Source organism: Pseudophryne corroboree (assembly GCF_028390025.1).
Source record: "Pseudophryne corroboree isolate aPseCor3 chromosome 3 unlocalized genomic scaffold, aPseCor3.hap2 SUPER_3_unloc_87, whole genome shotgun sequence".
NCBI lineage: Eukaryota > Metazoa > Chordata > Amphibia > Anura > Myobatrachidae > Pseudophryne > Pseudophryne corroboree.
In genome coordinates, this window is record NW_026967582.1 from 83,636 (window position 1) to 106,341 (window position 22,706).

General features: G+C 48.4%; 1 protein-coding gene and 1 pseudogene across 3 annotated transcripts in view; one reads left to right on the plus strand and one right to left on the minus strand.

The window, feature by feature from the left end:
- The window catches only part of LOC134984848 (zinc finger protein 260-like), a 155,832-nt gene that overhangs the window by 36,100 nt on the left and 97,026 nt on the right, over window positions 1–22,706 (minus strand). The window lies entirely within an intron of this gene.
- The window catches only part of LOC134984851 (zinc finger protein 585A-like), a 164,243-nt pseudogene continuing 150,461 nt past the window's right edge, over window positions 8,925–22,706 (plus strand).

The window sequence follows — 22,706 nt, forward strand, 5'->3', positions numbered from 1 at the left end:
GTTATAGTGCAGCTGGAGCAGCCTCTGGTGCTGCATTATCCCTGTACAGGTGGCTGACACTCTAGTGTCCTATTACTGTAATACAGGTGGCGCAGACCCCGCCGTTACCGTAATACAGGTGGAGCAGACCCCGCCATTACCGTAATACAGGTGGAGCAGACCCTGCCGTTACCGTAATACAGGTGGAGCAGACCCCGCCGTTACCATAATACAGGTGGCGCAGACACCACCGTTACCGTAATACAGGTGACGCAGACCCCGCCGTTACCGTAATTCAGGTGACGCAGACCCCGCCGTTATCGTAATTTATACACGGGACATTGCAGGAGCTGTGGCATTGTGCTGTACAGGGGGAGCTGCCTATGTTGTCATAGTATACAGAAGGAGTGGCCTTTGTTGTTATAATATACAGGGGTAGCATCCTGTGTTGTCATAGTATACAGGGGGAGCGGCCTGTGTTGCTATAATATACAGGGGTAACAACTTGTGTTGTCATAGTATACAGGGGGAGTGGCCTGTGTAGTCATAGTATACAGGGGTAACAACTTGTGTTGTCATAGTATACAGGGGGAGTGGCCTGTGTAGTCATAGTATACAGGGGTAACAACTTGTGTTGTCATAGTATACAGGAGGAGCTGCCTGTGTTGCAATAATGTACAGGGGCAGCATCCTGTGTTGTCATAATAGACAGGAGGAGCAGCCTGCGGTGTCCTGTTGTTGTTGTTGTTATTATTATAATACGGGAGGATCAGCCTGTGGTGTCCTGTTATTATTATACAGGAGGAGCAGCCTGTGGTGTGCTATTATTAAACAGGGGGAGCAGCCATTGGTGTCCTATTATTATTATTATTATACAGTAGGAGCAGCCTGTAGTGTCCTGGTATTATACAGGAGGAGCAGCCTGTGGTGTCCTGTTGTTATTATTATAATACGGGAGGATCAGCCTGTGGTGTCCTGTTATTATTATTATACAGGAGGAGCAGCCTGTGGTGTGCTATTATTAAACAGGGGGAGCGGCCATTGGTGTCCTATTATTATTATTATTATTATTATTATTATACAGGGGGAGCAGCCTGTGGTGTCCTGTTATTATACAGTAGGAGCAGCCTGTAGTGTCCTGGTATTATACAGGAGGAGCAGCCTGTGGTGTCCTGTTATCATTATACAGTGTCAGCATTATTATTATTATTATTATTATTTTCTCATACGTCCTAGAGGATGCTGGGGTCACCATTAGTACCATGGGGTATAGACGGGATCCGCAGGAGACATGGGCACTTTAAGACTTTGAAAGGGTGTGAACTGGCTCCTCCCTCTATGCCCCTCCTCCAGACTCCAGTTTTAGAATTGTGCCCAGTGAGACTGGACGCACTACAGGGAGCTCTACTGAGTTTCCCGGAAAAACTTATGTTAGGTTTTTTATTTTCAGGGAGGACTGCTGGCAATAGTCTCCCTGCATCGTGGGACTGAGGTGAGAGAAGCAGGACCTACTTCTGTGAGTTCAATGGCTCTGCTTCTGGCTGACAGGACGCCATTAGCTCCTGAGGGTCTGATCGCTAGGTACGCCTAGATGCTCGTTCCCAGAGCCGGCCGTCACCCCCCTTTACAGAGCCAGAAGTCAGAAGACAGGTGAGTAGAAGAAGATCAAGAAGACCTCAGTGACTGCTTCTGAGGTACCGCACAGCGATCGCACGCTGCGCGCCATGCACCCACACAACAGTGCAGGGGAGGGGGGCAGGGGGTGCCCTGGGCAGCAGAAAAGCCTCAAAATAAACTAGCAAAAGGGGACATAAGTGCCTAGGTACTGTCCTAACCCCCGCCAGTATAAATATATATTTAAAAAAAGCGGGACCGAACCGCGCCATTAAGGGGTGGAGCTTCGTCTTCACAGCTCGCTCAGCGCCATTTTCCTCTACACAGGCTGCAGAGACGCTGGTCCTTCCTCACACTTCTGAATAAGTATCAGGGTGCAAAACGGTGGGGGGGGGGGCACAGAAATATTGGTGCAATATATGTGTATATATATCTATTTAATATAAAGCGCTGCAGGTCTGGGGCATTCTTTAGTGTTTCAGAACCGGTGATTTGGCGCTGGGTTGTGAGCTGGCAAACTTCCTCTGGGTCTCTCTGACAGACTCTACTGTGGGTCTGTCCCCTATATGCCCGGTGTGTCTGTGGGTGTTTGGTGCACGTGCGTCGACATGTCTGAGGCTGAAGGCTCTTCCCTGGAGGAGGCTGTATTAGGGACACAAACGGCTGCGTGGGTGACCCAGTCGGCACCGCCGACTCCTGATTGGGTAAATGTGTTCCTCTTATTAGTAAGAGGCTAGATAAGTCTGAGTCTCAGACCCAGGCATGGAAGAAATCTGTGAGGGATATGTTATTCCAAAGTCAGGTCCCCTCAGGGTCACAAAAACGTACGTTGGCCCAGTTGGCAGACACTGATACCGACACGGACACTGATTCCAGTGTTGACTATAGCGATTCCAGGTTAGACCCAAAATTGGCAAAAAGCATTCAGTACATGATTGTGGTGGTTAAAGATGTATTACATATCATGGAGGACCTGGCTGTCCCTGAAAAAAGGGTCTGTATGTATAAACAAAGGAAACCTGAGATATCGTTTCATCCCTCTCATGAACTGAACACGCTATTTGAAAAAGTTTGGGACGGTCCTGACAAAAAGTTTCAGATTCCCAAAAGAATTATGGCAGCTTATCCGTTTCCCTCGACGGATAGGGAAAAGTGAGAGTCACCCCCCACTGTGGACAAGGCCTTGTCTCATTTGTCTGAAGAGGTGGCTCTCCCGTCACCTGACACGGCGGCCCATAAGGATCCTGCGGATCGTAAACAAGAAACTACATTGAAGTCCATTTATGTGACCACGGGTACACTACTCCGACCTGTCATTGAGTCTGCGTGGGTAAGTAGTGCTATCGAAAAGTGGGCAGATAATTTGTCATCTGATATAGATACCCTAGATAGGGATAGTATCCTCTTGACACTGGGTTATATCAAGGACGCTGCAGCATACCTTAATGAAGCTGCGAGAGATATTGGTCTTTTGGGATCAAAGGCCAATGCCATGGCTGTCTCAGCTAGGCGTGCATTGTGGATTCACCAATGGAATGCTGATGCTGACTCCAAGAAAAGTACAGAATCTCTACCATATAAAAGTAAGACCTTATTTGGAGACGGCCTTGATGATTTGGAGTCTAGGCTACCGCGGGTAATTCATTCTTTTTACCTTATGTTCCTCCACAACAAAAGAAAACGTACCATTATCAGATGCAATCCTTTCGGCCCAATAAATTCAGAAATGGCCGAGGTTCTTCCTTCCTTGCTACTAGAGGAAGGGGAAGAGGTAAACGATCTCCAGCCTTGTCAGGCTCCCAGGAGCAGAAGTTCTCCCAGGCTTCTGCCAATTCCACCGCATGACGTCGGGGCTCCTATGCGGGAGTCCGCACTGGTGGGGGCCCGTCTCAAATTTTTAAGTCAGTTTTGGGTTCGTTCGAACCTAGACCCGTGGATTTTACAAATAGTATCCCAAGGGTACTAGCTGGAGTTTCAAGACGTCCCCCCTCGCCGTTTTTTCAAATCGGCCTTACCAGCTTTTCTTCCGGACAGGGAGGTAATTTGTGACGCAATACAAAAATCAAGTTATCATTAAGGTTCCCCAGTCACAACAGGGAGAAGGTTTTTTTCTAGCCTGTTTGTGGTCCCGAAGCCGGACGTCTCGGTCAGACCAATCCTATAACATGAAATCTCTGAATTTCTACCTAATGAGATTCAAATTCAAGATGTCTCACCGAGCAGTGATCACCAAGCAGTGATCTCCAGCCTGGAGGAAGGGGATTTTATGGTGTCGGTGGATATAAAAGATGCCTACTTACATGTTCCCATTTATTCTCCACACCAGGCTTACCTGAGATTTGCAATTCAGGAGTGTCATTACCAATTCAAAAGTTGCCGTTTGGTCCATCCACGGCTCCGAGGATTTTCACCAAATTAATGGCGGAGATGATTGTTCTCCTTCGCAAGCAAGGAGTCACAATTATCCCATACTTGAACGATCTCCTGATAAAGGCGAGATCCAGGGACCAGTTGGTCCGGAACGTTGCACTCTCCATGACAGTTCTTCAACAACATGGTTGGCTCCTAAACTTGCCAAAATCACAGTTGATTCAGACGATGCGGTTGTCATTTTTGGGAATGATATTGGACACAGAACTACAGAGAGTCTTTCTTCCTGTGGAAAAGGCTCTGGAACTTCAGAGTCTGGTCAAACAAATTCTGAAACCACCAAGAGTGTCAATCCATCAATGCATTCGGTTGCTGGGGAAGAGGGTTGTGGCCTACGAGGCCATTCAGTTTGGCAGGTTACATGCTAGAGTGTTCCAGCGCGACCTCTTGAACAAGTGGTCCGGGTCCCATCTACACATGCACCAGAAGATAATCCTGTCTTCCAAGACGAGGGTATCACTCCTGTGGTGGCTGCACAGCTCTCACCTCCTAGAAAGGCACAGGTTCGGGATACAGGACTGGATCCTAGTGACCACGGATGCAAGCCTCCGAGGCTGGGGGGCAGTCACCATGGGAGAAAACTTCCAAGGAAGATGGTCAAGTCAGGAGACTTGTCTCCACATAAATGTTCTGGAGCTAAGGGAAATTTACAATGGCCTCCTACAAGTGGAACATCTTCTTCGAGATCTACCTGTACTGATCCAGTGAGACAATGTAACAGCAGTAGCGTACATAAACCGTCAGGGCGGAACGAAAAACAGAGCGGCGATGGCAGAAGCCACAAGGCTTTTTCGCTGGGCGGAAAAGCATACAAGCGCTCTGTCAGCAATCTTCATTCCAGGAGTGGACATCTGGGAAGCAGACTTCCTCAGCAGACACGATCTCCATCCAAGAGAGTGGGGCCTCCACCAAGAAGTCTTCGCAGAGGTGACAGGTCATTGGGGAACTCCTCAAGTAGACATGATGGCTTCTCGTCTCAAAAAGAAGCTTCAGAGATATTGTTCCATGTCAAGGGACCCTCAAGCGATTGCAGTGGATGCTCTCGTGACACCGTGGGTGTTTCAGTCGGTGTATGTATTGCCTTCACTTCCTCTCATTCCAAAAGTTCTAAAGATCATAAGAAGAACAAAGATCCGAGCGATCCTCATAGTTCCAGACTGGCCAAGGAGGGCTTGGTATCCAGATCTTCAGGACTTACTCATCGGAGATCCCTGGCCTCTGTGCGTGTATTAGGACTTACCGCGGCTACGTTTGACGGCGTGGCAGTTGAACGCAAAATCCTAGCACGTAAGGTTATTCTCAGTGAAGTCATTCCCACACTTATTCAGGCCAGAAAAGGGGTAACGTCTATACATTACCACCATATTTGGAGAAAATATGTGTCTTGGTGTGAATCCAAGAAGGCTCCTACGGAAGAGTTTCAGCTAGGAAGGTTTCCCCATTTTCTACAAGCAGGTGTGGATGCGCGCCAAAATTGGGCTCAATCAAGGTTCAGATTTCAGCCTTATCGATTTTCTTTCAGAAACAATTGGCCTCCCTTCCAGAAGTTCAGACTTTCCTGAAGGGCGTATTGCACATCCAACCTCCATTGGCACCATGGGATCTTAATGTGGTGTTGCAGTTCCTTCAATCACATTGGTTTGAACCTTTATGGAAGGTGGTGTTGAAATTCCTCACTTGGAAAGTGGTCATCCTGTTGGCCTTGGCATCTGCAAGGTGGGTGTCTGAGTTGGCGGCCTTGTCTCACAAGAGCCCTTATATGATCTTCCATGAAGATAGAGCTGAATTGAGGACACGTCAGCAATTTTTCCCAAAGGTGGTTTCCTCTTTCCACATAACCAACCTATCGTGGTACCTGTGGCTACTGATGCCTTCGTTGATTCAAAATCTCTGGATGTGGTCAGAGCTTTAAAGATTTATGTCACCAGAACGGCTCACTTCAGAAAAACAGAAGCTCTATTTGTCCTGTATGCTCCCAACAAGGTTGGGTGTCCTGCTTTCAAGCAGACCATTGCGCGCTGTATCTGTAACACGATTCAGCAGGCCTATTCCACTGCTGGATTGCCATAACCGGAATCAGTGAAGGCCCATTCCACTAGGAAGGTGGGCTCATCCTGGGTGGCTGCCCGGGGGGTCTCGGCATTGCAACTTTGCCGAGCAGCTACTTGGTCGGGGCCAAACACTTTTGCACAGTTCTATAAGTTTGACACCTTGGCCGATGGAGACCTTAAGTTTGGTCAATGGGGGCTGCAGAGTCGTCCGCACTCTCCCATCCGTTCTAGAGCTTTGGTATAATCCCATGGTTCTAATGGTGACCCCAGCATCCTCTAGGACGTATGAGAAAATAGGATTTTAATACTTACCGGTAAATCCTTTTCTCTTAGTCCGTGGAGGATGCTTGGCGCCCGTCCCAGTGCGTACTGTATCTGCAGTTAATAGTTATGGTTACACATATGCTGTGTTACGTTTCTTAAGGGGGGAACCTGGATTGCACATCCTATTACTAAAGATATCAAGAGGTGCTATCATGCTGAGGCTTCTACTACTATGCTGGGGGAAGAGAGATGCAGATGCACACTCTTAGCACTAAGAACACTGATAATAAAAATAAGTTAAATAAACCCTTACAATTAACATGGGCCCTCATTCTGAGTTGTTCGCTCGCAAGCTGCTTTTAGCAGCATTGCACACGCTAAGCCGCCGCCTACTGGGAGTGAATCTTAGCATAGTAGAATTGTGAACGAAAGATTCTCAAAATTGCGAATAGACACTTCTCAGCAGTTTCTGAGTTGCTCCAGACTTACTCGGCATCTGCGATCAGTTCAGTGCTTGTCGTTCCTGGTTTGACGTCACAAACACACCCAGCGTTCGCCCAGACACTTCTCCGTTTCTCCAGCCACTCCAGCGTTTTTCCCAGAAACTGTAGCGTTTTTCCACACACACCCATAAAACGGCCTGTTTCCGCCCAGAAACACCCACTTCCTGTCAATCACACTCCAATCACCAGAACGAAGAAAATACCTCGTAATACCGTGAGTAAAATACCAAACTTCTTAGCACATTTACTTTTCGCAGTCGCAGTGTGGACATTGCGCATGCGCACTAAGCGGAAAATCGCTGCGATGCGAAGAAATTTACCGAGCGAACAACTCGGAATGACCACTATGTAGTATAATTGAAGTTCTTAGCACACATTTGCGCAAATATGCGGGCCCATGTACCGCGGCCAGGTGACTTCATCACATTGGTCCCTAACATCCCTAATATTATCACATTCTATAAATGTATACAGGACTTACCTCTAAATAGGGCCTTATCAATGTGTGATCTGAGATGCAGGAACCCAGCCAATTAAAACACCTGAGGGTGAATGGGAGGAGTGCAAATCCAGAGGAAGGAAGCCGGCCTACCAGTGTACAATATATACACAAATATAGTGGAAAAAAAGGGGGGAACCTAGATTGCACATCCTATTAATAAAGTGTGCATCTGCATCTCTCTTCCCTCAGCATAGTGTTACGTTTCGTCAGCCTGTTGCTGCAATTGTTCATGCCGTTGGCCTGTTTTCTGTTGAATGCCATGTTCTGCGGTATGGTTGCGGTGTGAGCTGGTATGGATCTCACCTTAGTTTAACAATAAATCCTTTCTTCGAAATGTCCGTCTCCCTGGGCACAGTTCCTATAATGGGAGTCTGGAGGAGGGGCATAGAGGGAGGAGCCAGTTCACACCCTTTCAAAGTCTTAAAGTGCCCAAATCTCCTGCGGATCCCGTCTATACCCCATGGTTCTAATGATGACCCCAGCATCCTCTACGAACTAAGAGAAAAGGATTTACCTGTAGGTATTAAAATCCTATTATACAGGGGGAGTAGCCTGTGGTGTGCAGTTGTTGTTGTTGTTGTTGTTGTTGTTGTTATTATTTTTATACAGGGGATCAGCCTGTGGCATCCTGTTGTTATTATTATTATTATTATACAGGAGGAGCAGCCTATGTTGTCCTATTATTAATATTATAAAGAAGGAGTAGCTAGTGGTGTCCACTTATTATTATTATTATTATTATTATTATTATTATTATGCAGGAGCAGCAGCCTGTGGTGTCCTGTCATTATTATTATACAGGGGAAGCAGGCTGTGGTGTCCTGTTGTTATTATTATACAGAAGGTAGTAGCCTGTTGTGTTCTATTATTATTATTTTTTTGCAGAGGGAGCAGCCTGTGGTGTCATTTTATTATAACTATAAATGGAGAGCTGAATGGGGTGTCCTGTTGTTATTATTATAATACGGGGGAGCAGGTTTTTGTGTATGGTTATTATTATACAGGGACAGCAGCTTGTGGTGTCTTATTATTATTATTATTATTATTATTATTATTATTATACATTTGGAGTGGTGGTGATGTCACAGTGATTTCACTTATATCTATAGTAATAATACAGGGACATGACTGGGGAGGTGAGGGGGATCTGGGAGCATCTCAGTGACATCACTTATATCTATAGTAATAATACAGGGACATGACTGGGAGGTGAGGGGATCTGAGAATGTCACAGTGACATCAATTACATCTATAGTAATAATACAGGGACATGACTGGGGGTGAGGGTGATCTGGGAGCATCACATTTACATCACTTTTAACTATAGTGATAATACAGGGATGTGACTGGGGAGGTGAGGGGATCTGGGAGCTTCACAGTGACGCCACTTATATCTATAGTAATAATACAGGGACATGACTGCGGAGGTGAGGGGATCTGGGAATGTCACTATGACATTACTTATATCTATAATAATAATACAGGGACATGACTGGGGAGGTGAGGAGATCTGGGAGTATTTACAGTGATATTGATGTCTCCCCCATTTAGCAGGATTACACCATAGTGAAGAAGACATTAGTGAGCTTGAGACCCCCAGCAACCATCCTCGTGTTGCAGGTGGACTAAGCAGGACTTAGAGCCCCATCACAGTGCCTCCACCTCACTTACTGACTCACTGATACATAAGAGACACAATGACCAGAAGATCCTGAAACTCACCAACAAGATCATTCAGCTGCTGACTGGAGAGGTGACTGCTGGGAATGGGGCATTATACAGTAACACCAGGGGGACGTGTCTGGGTGATGACTGGAGAGGTTACTGCTGGGAATGGGGCATTATACAGTAACACCGGGGGATGTGTCCAGGTAATGACTGGAGAGGTGACTGCTGGGAATGGGGAATTATTTAGTAACACCAGGGGATGTGTCCGGGTGATGACTGGAGAGGAGACTGCCGGGAATGGGACATTATACGGTAACACCAGGGGACGTGTCCGAGTGATGACTGGAGAGGTGACTGCTGGGAATGGGACATTATACAGTAACACCAGGGGATGTGTCTAGTTGATGACTGGAGAGGTGACTGCCGTGAATGGGACATTATACAGTAACACGAGGGTACGTGTCTGGGTGATGACTGGAGAGGTGACTGCTGGGAATGGGACATTATACAGTAACACCAGGGGATGTGTCTGGGTGATGACTGTATCACTGTGTGTGTCAGGTTCCTATAAGGTGTCAGGATGTCACTGTCTATGTCTCCATGCAGGAGGGGGAGTATATAGAGGAACACAGGGGTCTGTACAAGGACGTGATGATGGAGAATCACCAGCCCCTCACATCACTGGGTAAGAGGAGACTGTCATGTATTGTACAGGGGAGAGCAGGTATGGGGGCCCCTATATACTCACATCACCTGATAATCACATATATACACTGTACTCAGTCACTGTGTGTCTCCTACAGATGGGCCCAGTAACAGAGATACCCCAGAGAGATGTCCCCGTCCTCTGTATTCCCAGGATTGTACAGAGGAGAATCACAGGACCCCACAGGAGGATCAGGTAGGTGGGATTTAGGGTCTCGCCAATATACCAAAGTGACTGTCACTATATGATCTGTAGAGGAGCTGTGTGTATTATACACTGATATTATACTGTTTCACCTCAGTTTAATCTGTTTGCAAATGTCATTATAGTACATGACTGATATGAAGGCAGAAGATATAGAGGGAGAAGAAGAGACGTATGTGACTGATATGAAGGCAGAAGATATAGAGGGAGAAGAAGAGACGTATGTGACTGATATAAAGGCAGAAGATATAAAGGGAGAAGAAGAGACGTATGTGACTGATATGAAGGCAGAAGATACAGAGGGAGAAGAAGAGACGTATGTGACTGATATAAAGGCAGAAGATATAGAGGGAGAAGAAGAGACGTATGTGACTGATATGAAGGCAGAAGATACAGAGGGAGAAGAAGAGACGTATGTGACTGATATAAAGGCAGAAGATACAGAGGGAGAAGAAGAGACGTATGTGACTGATATAAAGGCAGAAGATATAGAGGGAGAAGAAGAGACGTATGTGAGGGGTGATCAGCAGTGTAAGGAGGAGGAGATCCCTACATATATCAGCACAGGTGAGTAATAAACACTTATTACAGAAAAGAGTCACATATTCTCCTTGCTCAGTCACTACAGCAATCTCTTATCCTACAGCCTCCTCTGTATTTTCCCAGTGGTGGAGTCAGGAGCCATCAGCCCCTATTATACTCCTGCTCTCCTCTCACATCATGTCACTGTGTGTTACCAGCCCAGAGATCTGACCAGTCTCCTCCCCACACTCTCTGGTGTATCTCATACATCAGGAGACATCAGCCCCTATTGTACTCCTGCTCTCCTCTCGCATCATGTCACTGTGTGTTACCAGCCTAGAGATCCGACCAGTCTCCTCCCCACACTCTCTGGTATATCTCATACATCAGGAGCCATCAGCTCCTATTATACTCCTGCTCTCCCCCTCACATCATGTCACTGTGTGTTACCAGCCCAGAGATCTGACCAGTCTCCTCCCCACACTCTCTGGTGTATCTCATACATCAGGAGCCATCAGCCCCTATTATACTCCTGCTCTCCCCCTCACATCATGTCACTGTGTTACCAGCCCAGATATCTGACCAGTCTCCTCCCCACACTCTCTGGTGTATCTCATACATCAGGAGACATCAGCCCCTATTATACTCCTGCTCTCCTCCTCACATCATGTCACTGTGTGTCACCAGCCCAGAGATCTGACCAGTCTCCTCCCCACACTCTCTGGTGTATCTCATACATCAGGAGCCATCAGCCCCTATTATACTTCTGCTCTCCCCCTCACATTATGTCACTGTGTGTCACCAGCCCAGAGATCTGACCAGTGTCCTCCCCACACTCTCTGGTGTATCTCGTACATCAGGAGCCATCAGCCCCTATTATTCTCCTGCTCTCCTCTCACATCATGTCACTCTGTGTCACCAGCCCAGATATCTGACCAGTCTTCTCCCCACTCTCTCTGGTGTATCTCATACATCAGGAGCCATCAGCCCCTATTATACTCCTGCTCTCCCCCTCACATCATGTCACTGTGTGTTTCCAGCCCAGAGATCTGACCAGTCTCCTCCCCACTCTCTCTGGTGTATCTCATACATCAGGAGCCATCAGCCCCTATTATACTCCTGCTCTCCCCCTTACATCATGTCACTGTGTGTTACCAGTCCAGAGATCTGACCAGTCTCCTCCCCACACTCTCTGGTGTATCTCATACATCAGGAGCCATCAGCCCCTATTATACTCCCGCTCTCCTCCTCACATCATGTCACTATGTGTTACCAGCCCAGAGATCTGACCAGTCTCCTCCCCACACTCTCTGGTGTATCTCATACATCAGGAGCCATCAGCCCCTATTATACTCCTGCTCTCCTCCTCATATCATGTCACTGTGTGTTACCATCCCAGAGATCTGACCAGTCTCCTCCCCACACTCTCTGGTGTATCTCATACATCAGGAGCCATCAGCCCCTATTATACTCCTGCTCTCCCCCTCACATCATGTCACTGTGTTACCAGCCCAGATATCTGACCAGTCTCCTCCCCACACTCTCTGGTGTATCTCATACATCAGGAGACATCAGCCCCTATTATACTCCTGCTCTCCTCCTCACATCATGTCACTGTGTGTCACCAGCCCAGAGATCTGACCAGTCTCCTCCCCACACTCTCTGGTGTATCTCATACATCAGGAGCCATCAGCCCCTATTATACTTCTGCTCTCCCCCTCACATTATGTCACTGTGTGTCACCAGCCCAGAGATCTGACCAGTGTCCTCCCCACACTCTCTGGTGTATCTCGTACATCAGGAGCCATCAGCCCCTATTATTCTCCTGCTCTCCTCTCACATCATGTCACTCTGTGTCACCAGCCCAGATATCTGACCAGTCTTCTCCCCACTCTCTCTGGTGTATCTCATACATCAGGAGCCATCAGCCCCTATTATACTCCTGCTCTCCCCCTCACATCATGTCACTGTGTGTTTCCAGCCCAGAGATCTGACCAGTCTCCTCCCCACTCTCTCTGGTGTATCTCATACATCAGGAGCCATCAGCCCCTATTATACTCCTGCTCTCCCCCTTACATCATGTCACTGTGTGTTACCAGTCCAGAGATCTGACCAGTCTCCTCCCCACACTCTCTGGTGTATCTCATACATCAGGAGCCATCAGCCCCTATTATACTCCCGCTCTCCTCCTCACATCATGTCACTATGTGTTACCAGCCCAGAGATCTGACCAGTCTCCTCCCCACACTCTCTGGTGTATCTCATACATCAGGAGCCATCAGCCCCTATTATACTCCTGCTCTCCCCCTCACATCATGTCACTGTGTGTTACCAGCCCAGAGATCTGACCAGTCTCCTCCCCACACTCTCTGGTGTATCTCATACATCAGGAGCCATCAGCCCCTATTATACTCCTGCTCTCTCTCCTCACATCATGTCACTGTGTGTTACCAGCCCAGAGATCTGACCAGTGTCCTCCCCACACTCTCTGGTGTATCTCGTACATCAGGAGCCATCAGCCCCTATTATTCTCCTGCTCTCCTCTCACATCATGTCACTCTGTGTCACCAGCCCAGATATCTGACCAGTCTTCTCCCCACTCTCTCTGGTGTATCTCATACATCAGGAGCCATCAGCCCCTATTATACTCCTGCTCTCCCCCTCACATCATGTCACTGTGTGTTTCCAGCCCAGAGATCTGACCAGTCTCCTCCCCACTCTCTCTGGTGTATCTCATACATCAGGAGCCATCAGCCCCTATTATACTCCTGCTCTCCCCCTTACATCATGTCACTGTGTGTTACCAGTCCAGAGATCTGACCAGTCTCCTCCCCACACTCTCTGGTGTATCTCATACATCAGGAGCCATCAGCCCCTATTATACTCCCGCTCTCCTCCTCACATCATGTCACTATGTGTTACCAGCCCAGAGATCTGACCAGTCTCCTCCCCACGCTCTCTGGTGTATCTCATACATCAGGAGCCATCAGCCCCTATTATACTCCTGCTCTCCTCCTCATATCATGTCACTGTGTGTTACCATCCCAGAGATCTGACCAGTCTCCTCCCCACACTCTCTGGTGTATCTCATACATCAGGAGCCATCAGCCCCTATTATACTCCTGCTCTCCCCCTCACATCATGTCACTGTGTTACCAGCCCAGATATCTGACCAGTCTCCTCCCCACACTCTCTGGTGTATCTCATACATCAGGAGACATCAGCCCCTATTATACTCCTGCTCTCCTCCTCACATCATGTCACTGTGTGTCACCAGCCCAGAGATCTGACCAGTCTCCTCCCCACACTCTCTGGTGTATCTCATACATCAGGAGCCATCAGCCCCTATTATACTTCTGCTCTCCCCCTCACATTATGTCACTGTGTGTCACCAGCCCAGAGATCTGACCAGTGTCCTCCCCACACTCTCTGGTGTATCTCGTACATCAGGAGCCATCAGCCCCTATTATTCTCCTGCTCTCCTCTCACATCATGTCACTCTGTGTCACCAGCCCAGATATCTGACCAGTCTTCTCCCCACTCTCTCTGGTGTATCTCATACATCAGGAGCCATCAGCCCCTATTATACTCCTGCTCTCCCCCTCACATCATGTCACTGTGTGTTTCCAGCCCAGAGATCTGACCAGTCTCCTCCCCACTCTCTCTGGTGTATCTCATACATCAGGAGCCATCAGCCCCTATTATACTCCTGCTCTCCCCCTTACATCATGTCACTGTGTGTTACCAGTCCAGAGATCTGACCAGTCTCCTCCCCACACTCTCTGGTGTATCTCATACATCAGGAGCCATCAGCCCCTATTATACTCCCGCTCTCCTCCTCACATCATGTCACTATGTGTTACCAGCCCAGAGATCTGACCAGTCTCCTCCCCACACTCTCTGGTGTATCTCATACATCAGGAGCCATCAGCCCCTATTATACTCCTGCTCTCCCCCTCACATCATGTCACTGTGTGTTACCAGCCCAGAGATCTGACCAGTCTCCTCCCCACACTCTCTGGTGTATCTCATACATCAGGAGCCATCAGCCCCTATTATACTCCTGCTCTCTCTCCTCACATCATGTCACTGTGTGTTACCAGCCCAGAGATCTGACCAGTCTCCTCCCCACACTCTCTGGTGTATCTCATACATCAGGAGCCATCAGCCCCTATTATACTCTTGCTCTCCCCCTCACATTATGTCACTGTGTTACCAGCCCAGAGATCTGACCAGTCTCCTCCCCACACTCTCTGGTATATCTCATACATCAGGAGACATCAGCACCTATTATACTCCTGCTCTCCCCCTCACATCATGTCACTGTGTGTTACCAGCCCAGAGACCTGACCAGTCTCCTCCCCACACTCTGGTGTATCTCATACATCAGGAGACATCAGCCCCTATTATACTCCTGCTCTCCCCTCACATCATGTCACTGTGTGTTACCAGCCCAGAGATCTGACCAGTCTCCTCCCCACACTCTCTGGTGTATCTCATACATTAGGAGCCATCAGCCCCTATTATACTCCTGCTCTCCTCACATCATGTCACTGTGTGTTACCAGCCCAGAGATCTGACCAGTCTCCTCCCCACACTCTCTGGTGTATCTCATACATCAGGAGCCATCAGCCCCTATTATACTCCTGCCTCCCCCTCACATCATGTCACTGTGTGTTACCAGCCCAGAGATCTGACCAGTCTCCTCCTCACACTCTCTGGTGTATCTCATACATCAGGAGCCATCAGCCCCTATTATACTCCTGCTCTCCCCCTCACATCATGTCACTATGTGTTACCAGCCCAGAGATCTGACCAGTCTCCTCCCCACACTCTCTGGTGTATCTCATACATCAGGAGCCATCAGCCCCTATTATACTCCTGCTCTCTCTCCTCACATCATGTCACTGTGTGTTACCAGCCCAGAGATCTGACCAGTCTCCTCCCCACACTCTCTGGTGTATCTCATACATCAGGAGCCATCAGCCCCTATTATACTCTTGCTCTCCCCCTCACATTATGTCACTGTGTTACCAGCCCAGAGATCTGACCAGTCTCCTCCCCACACTCTCTGGTATATCTCATACATCAGGAGACATCAGCACCTATTATACTCCTGCTCTCCCCCTCACATCATGTCACTGTGTGTTACCAGCCCAGAGACCTGACCAGTCTCCTCCCCACACTCTGGTGTATCTCATACATCAGGAGACATCAGCCCCTATTATACTCCTGCTCTCCCCTCACATCATGTCACTGTGTGTTACCAGCCCAGAGATCTGACCAGTCTCCTCCCCACACTCTCTGGTGTATCTCATACATCAGGAGCCATCAGCCCCTATTATACTCCTGCTCTCCCCCTCACATCATGTCACTGTGTGTTACCAGCCCAGAGATCTGACCAGTCTCCTCCCCACACTCTCTGGTGTATCTCATACATCAGGAGCCATCAGCCCCTATTATACTCCTGCTCTCCCCCTCACATCATGTCACTGTGTGTTACCAGCCCAGAGATCTGACCAGTCTCCTCCCCACACTCTCTGGTGTATCTCATACATCAGGAGCCATCAGCCCCTATTATACTCCTGCTCTCCCCTCACATCATGTCACTGTGTGTTACCAGCCCAGAGATCTGACCAGTCTCCTCCCCACACTCTCTGGTGTATCTCATACATTAGGAGCCATCAGCCCCTATTATACTCCTGCTCTCCTCACATCATGTCACTGTGTGTTACCAGCCCAGAGATCTGACCAGTCTCCTCCCCACACTCTCTGGTGTATCTCATACATCAGGAGCCATCAGCCCCTATTATACTCCTGCCTCCCCCTCACATCATGTCACTGTGTGTTACCAGCCCAGAGATCTGACCAGTCTCCTCCTCACACTCTCTGGTGTATCTCATACATCAGGAGCCATCAGCCCCTATTATACTCCTGCTCTCCCCCTCACATCATGTCACTATGTGTTACCAGCCCAGAGATCTGACCAGTCTCCTCCCCACACTCTCTGGTGTATCTCATACATCAGGAGCCATCAGCCCCTATTATACTCCTGCTCTCTCTCCTCACATCATGTCACTGTGTGTTACCAGCCCAGAGATCTGACCAGTCTCCTCCCCACACTCTCTGGTGTATCTCATACATCAGGAGCCATCAGCCCCTATTATACTCTTGCTCTCCCCCTCACATTATGTCACTGTGTTACCAGCCCAGAGATCTGACCAGTCTCCTCCCCACACTCTCTGGTATATCTCATACATCAGGAGACATCAGCACCTATTATACTCCTGCTCTCCCCCTCACATCATGTCACTGTGTGTTACCAGCCCAGAGACCTGACCAGTCTCCTCCCCACACTCTGGTGTATCTCATACATCAGGAGACATCAGCCCCTATTATACTCCTGCTCTCCCCTCACATCATGTCACTGTGTGTTACCAGCCCAGAGATCTGACCAGTCTCCTCCCCACACTCTCTGGTGTATCTCATACATCAGGAGCCATCAGCCCCTATTATACTCCTGCTCTCCCCCTCACATCATGTCACTGTGTGTTACCAGCCCAGAGATCTGACCAGTCTCCTCCTCACACTCTCTGGTGTATCTCATACATCAGGAGCCATCTGCCCCTATTATACTCCTGCTCTCCCCCTCACATCATGTCACTGTGTGTTACCAGCCCAGAGATCTGACCAGTCTCCTCCCCACACTCTCTGGTGTATCTCATACATCAGGAGCCATCAGCCCCTATTATACTCCTGCTCTCCCCCTCACATCATGTCACTGTGTGTTACCAGCCCAGAGATCTGACCAGTCTCCTCCCCACACTCTCTGGTGTATCTCATACATCAGGAGCCATCAGCCCCTATTATACTCCTGCTCTCCCCTCACATCATGTCACTCTGTGTTACCAGCAGCCATACTGTGTGCTAGCAGTACCTCTGCCTATAGTATTACATGCCAGGTTTTCAATGAGAGTGTCTCTATTAGCACATGCCGGTCTATATATAAACCACTCCTTTTTCTCTAACATCCATAAGGGATACTGGGGACTTTGTACGGTGGGGTATAGATGGTGTCCAAAGGAGCCGGTGCACTTTAAAGTTCTTCCCCTGGGTGTGCTGGCTCCTCCCCTCTATGCCCCCTCCTACATCCAGTTTAGTAAAATGTGCCCTCAGGAGAGGATGCCGCTCTGGAGCTCCAGAGGATTTTTCTTCAGTTTATTTTAAACGTTGTTGTTGTCGGTATGCTGTTTGGGCGACAGTATAACAGTATACCTGCACAAAGGGAGTTGGGGGGGATGGTCACCGGTCTCTTCAGGCGTCAGAGCCGCTTCCCCGCTGCAGGACCACAGTCCTGAAAGGTTGTTGGTACCACAGGGGATTGCGCATTAGCAAATGCAATCGCAGCACGCCGCACACCCCTAACAATGCCGGGAGGTGAGAAGAGTGGTGAGTACAAACCAGGGGACCCACAAGGGCGCTATCGCAGGGGCGGCATACGGACGCTCTACAGGGGGATCCGCTATAGCCCCCTGTGTACACTGGCAGCGTTGTTGGAAACAGGCATTTATGTTACTTTTTACACCTGTTTGGAGACATTTGCCAGTATAAATATCTGTAGACCTCCGACGCCATTACAGGGGGCGGAGCTTCCTCAGAGGGGGACCATTGGCGTTTTGGCGTCTTCCTCTGCTTACAGCTGCAGCAGCAAGGACACACAGCTCCTGCAGACACTCAGGATACACAGGAAACTGGTACAGGGGTGTAAATAAGGGGAGAGCCGCTATTATACACGCTTTACTGTCCTGAAAAGGACAAGGCTCCGGTGTTACACCGTGATACAGACATCCTGCAGTCTTACTGAGACTGCTGGGCTTGGATGTGCTGTTCCTCTCTCTGCGTCTCCTCACATACCAGTCTGGGCAGGCTTGCTATTTAATATACTTGTCTGTTTGTGTGATTGATTGTTGTCTACTGTAAACATGGTAAAACACCAATTATGCAGTGTATGTCACACCAGATTCTCTCCCTCTGCGTTGGGTTCCCTCTCATGTGAACAATGCAGCCAGTCTTCCCAAGTTAGTTAGACTGGAGGGGGAGGGTCAGGAGCCATCCTGGCTCAGTGCCATAAAAATCATGATGACAGACATGTCATCCCAGCTCACTGCTAATAAGCAAAAGACACAACTACTGCAGCAGGCTGTAGCAGACCTAGCTGCAAGGGCAGATGATAAACAGCCCCCTCTCCCTAGTTCAGGGCCACATAAGCGTGGGCTGCCTGATTTACTCTCAGAATCTGAGGCTTTCAGTACACACTGAGGTGTGATCGCGCTGCGGGGCGAGCTAATAGTCACAATACCCAGGACACTGGCAGATACAGCCTTACAGGGGTCTTACCCATCGTGTAAGCATAAAAAGTACCTCAGGCCAGTATAAAATGCGGGAAGACCGTGCGCGTATTCAGCAGCTCACCAGCGCAATTTTCTCTCTGCAGCTCACACAGAAAACGCTGGCAGGGAAGCGCTGCCCCTCCATCACAACTCCAGACTACCTCGGCGGTACCAGGGGGTTATAGAGGGGAGGGGGGGGGGCAGCAGTTATATCCTTACTAATACCCTACTAAGGGCATTTAGTCTGCACCTGGCTAAGTTATTTGTTAGCTGAAGGGGCTCTTTGTGGCTGGTGTCCTCATTCCTCTGTGTATCTCTAAAGGGCTCTGTGTGGAATTGTGCTTACTGCATATTCTGTGTGTGTGTGTGTGTGTGTGTGTGTGTGTGTGTGTGTGTGTGTGTGTGTGTACCTCACATTACAATGCCCAAGGAGTGTGTTTTCTGTACAGCAGAATGTTTTTCCTCCCCAGGGGGATCACTACAGTGTACTCAGGACAGTACACATTCTCAGGCTACTGGGTCTGAACCTCCTTGGTTGGACTCCATAAAGGGGATGATTACTAATATTTCTAATAAACTCTCCCATACTGAGAAGGAGACGCAGTATTTGAGAGAGTCTGTGGAGAACCTGATGAATAAAGAGTCAGCTCCCACACCTGCGCCTCAAACCTCTCCCATTTATCCACAGAAGCGTACACTGGCCCAGATATTGCAGGCTGACACTGATGTCGATGCTCAGATACAGGGGACGGTGAGGTGTATCTGGGGGGGGGGATGTGCAGCTCTTGCTCAAGGGGTGCAGGCTCTGACAGAGGCCATTAGGGATGTATTGCAGATCTCAGAAAAAGTAACAGTAGAAGAGGAAGAATCTTATTTTAATGTAAAAAAGAATTCCTCAGTTACTTTCCCTGCGTCAAAAGAGTTAAGTTCTCTTTTTGCAGAAACTTGGGTAAATCCAGAGAAAAAGTTTAAAATCCCTAAAAGATTGCTCACCTCATTTCCTTTCCCTCAGGATGATAGGAAGAAATGGGAAAATCCACCGATAGTGGACGCCTCTGTATCTAGATTGTCACGTAAAATTATTTACCTGTCCCAGGCGCAGCCTCCTTAAAGGATACGCGGAATTGAGACCACACTCAAATCTCTGTACACAGCTGCTGGGGTGGCTCAAAGACCCACTATTGCTTGTGCGTGGATATCTAGGGCCATTGCAAAATGGTCAGGTAAACTAATTGATGATTTAGATTCTCTACATAGGAGTGATATTGAATTACTCTTGCATCACATTCAGGACTCTGCAAACGTTATGGTGAAGGCCATGGAGGAAATTGGCCTGCTCAACGCACGTGTCAGTGTCCGCACGCAGAGGCTTATGGCTACGCCAATAGACTACGGATGCGGATTCCAGGAGAAGCGTGGAGAGCCTGCCCTTCACAGGTGAGGCCTTGTTCGGAGATGAACTGGATACCTGGATATTCAAGGCGACTGCGGGTAAGTCGACATATCTTCCTTCCGCAGCAACCCCAGCTAGAAAATCATATTCTGCCCCTACGTTGCAGTCCTTTCGGGCAGCAACATTTTAAAAACAGATCCAAAGGTTCCTCCACTGCCTTTAGAGGTGGTCGAGGAAAATCCAGAAAACCTGCAACTACAGGTTCTCAAGAACAGAGCTCAGGTTCTGCTTCCTGAAAGTCTTCAGCATGACGGTGGACCACACTGCCTGAAGAACAGGCAGGTGGGAGAACGTTTAAAGGATTTCAGTCATATCTGGGGAACATCATGCTTAAATCCCTGGGTCAAAGATCTTATTGCCCATGGATACAGACTGGAGTTTCAAGAACTCCCACCTCACAGATTCTTCAAATCAGGCTTACCAGCTACTCAGGAAGCAAGTACAATCCTGCAACAGGCAATTCAAAAGTTGGTTCAGACACAGGTCATTGTCCCAGTTCCACCTCGGCTACAGAACAAGGGTTATTTCTCTTACGTCCTAGAGGATGCTGGGGACTCTGTAAGGACCATGGGGTATAGACGGGCTCCGCAGGAGATAGGGCACCTAAAAGAACTTTGACTATGGGTGTGCACTGGCTCCTCCCTCTATGCCCCTCCTTCAGACCTCAGTTAGATTCTGTGCCCAGAGGAGAAAATGTACAATGCAGAGAGCTCTCCTGAGTTTTCTGTTTTGAAGAATTTTGTTAGGTTTTTTATTTTCAGGGAGTCCTGTTGGCAACAGGCTCCCTGCATCGTGGGACTCAGGAGAGAGAAGCAGAGCTGGCTTCTCAAGTTGGGCACTGTTTCTAAGGCTACTGGGCACCATTAGCTCCAGAGGGAGTCGGAACACAGGTCTCACCTGGGGTTCGTCCCGGAGCCGCGTCACCGTCCTCCTCACAGATGCCGAATATAGAAGCCAGGTGAGTATGAGAAGGCAAAGAAGACATCAGGCGGCAGAAGACATCAGATCTTCATGAGGTAAGACATTGCTCCCAGTACACACACACAAGCAGGCACTGAAGGGTGCAGGGCGCAGGGGGGGGCGTCTTGGGCAGCAAGTTTCCTCATTTTTTGGCAATATAAAGCAGGATTAGGCTGTGGGACAGTAAATTCTAAAATCCCCCGCCATTTTTTATATAGAATTACTGGGACCGAAGCCCGCCGTCGGGTGGGTGGGGCTTGATCCTCAGCACTAACCAGCGCCATTTTCTCCACAGAAACTGCATGAGATACGCTGGCTCCCTGATCTCTCCCCTGCTGAACTTCACAGGCTGGAAAAAAGAGGAGGGGGCACATTGGCGACGCAGTGAGTGGGAATTAAGGTTATACAGGTTGAGTATCCCTTATCCAAAATGCTTGGGACCAGAGGTATTTTGGATAAGGGATTTTTCCGTATTTTGGAATAATTGCATACCATAGTGAGATATCATGGTGTTGGGACCTAAATCTAAGCACAGAATACATTTATGTTTCATATACACCTTGTACACACAGCCTGAAGGTCATTTAATACAATATTTTTAATAACTTTGTGTATTAAACAAAGTTATTGTACATTGAGCCATCAAAAAACAAAGGTTTCACTATCTCACTCTCACTCCAAAAAGTCCGTATTTCTGAATATTCCATATTTCTGAATATTTGGATATGGGATACTCAACCTGTATATATAAAAAGCGCTATCTGGTATATATATTCCAGTGTTTGGGAGCTGGGTGTGTGCTGGCATTCTCTCTCTCTGTCTCTCCTAAGGGCCTGGTTAGGGTTTTGTCCCGTTATAGGATAATCCCTGTGTGTGTGGGGTGTCGGTACGTGTGTGTCGACATGTCTGAGGCGGAAGGCTTCTCCAAGGAGGAGGTGGAGCAAATGAGTGGTGTCCCCCCGTTGGTTGTGCTGACTCAGGATTGGATGGACATGTGGCATATGTTGAATGCAAGTGTGGCATCTTTACATAAAAGGCTTGATAAGGCTGAATTAGGGGGGACATCGGGGTCAATCCTCGGATTGGACCGACTCACAGGACCCGTCGGGGTCTCAAAAGCGTCCCTTAACACAAGACACTACTACCGACACAGATTCTGATTCCAGTGTCGATTATGACGAAGTTAAATTGCACCCTAGGGTGACTAAAACCATTCAGTGTATGATTGTGGCCATAAGGGATGTGTTGCATATTGAGGATGAACCTTCGGTCCCCGACACAAGGGTACACATGTTTAAGGGAAAGAAACAGATTATTAACTTTCCCACATCTCATGAATGAAATGATTTCTTTGGGAAAGCTTGGGAGACTCCGGAAAAGAGACCGCAGATCCCCAAAATTATTTATATGGCATACCCCTTCCCTAAACAGGACAGGGAGATTTGGGAATCACCCCCCAC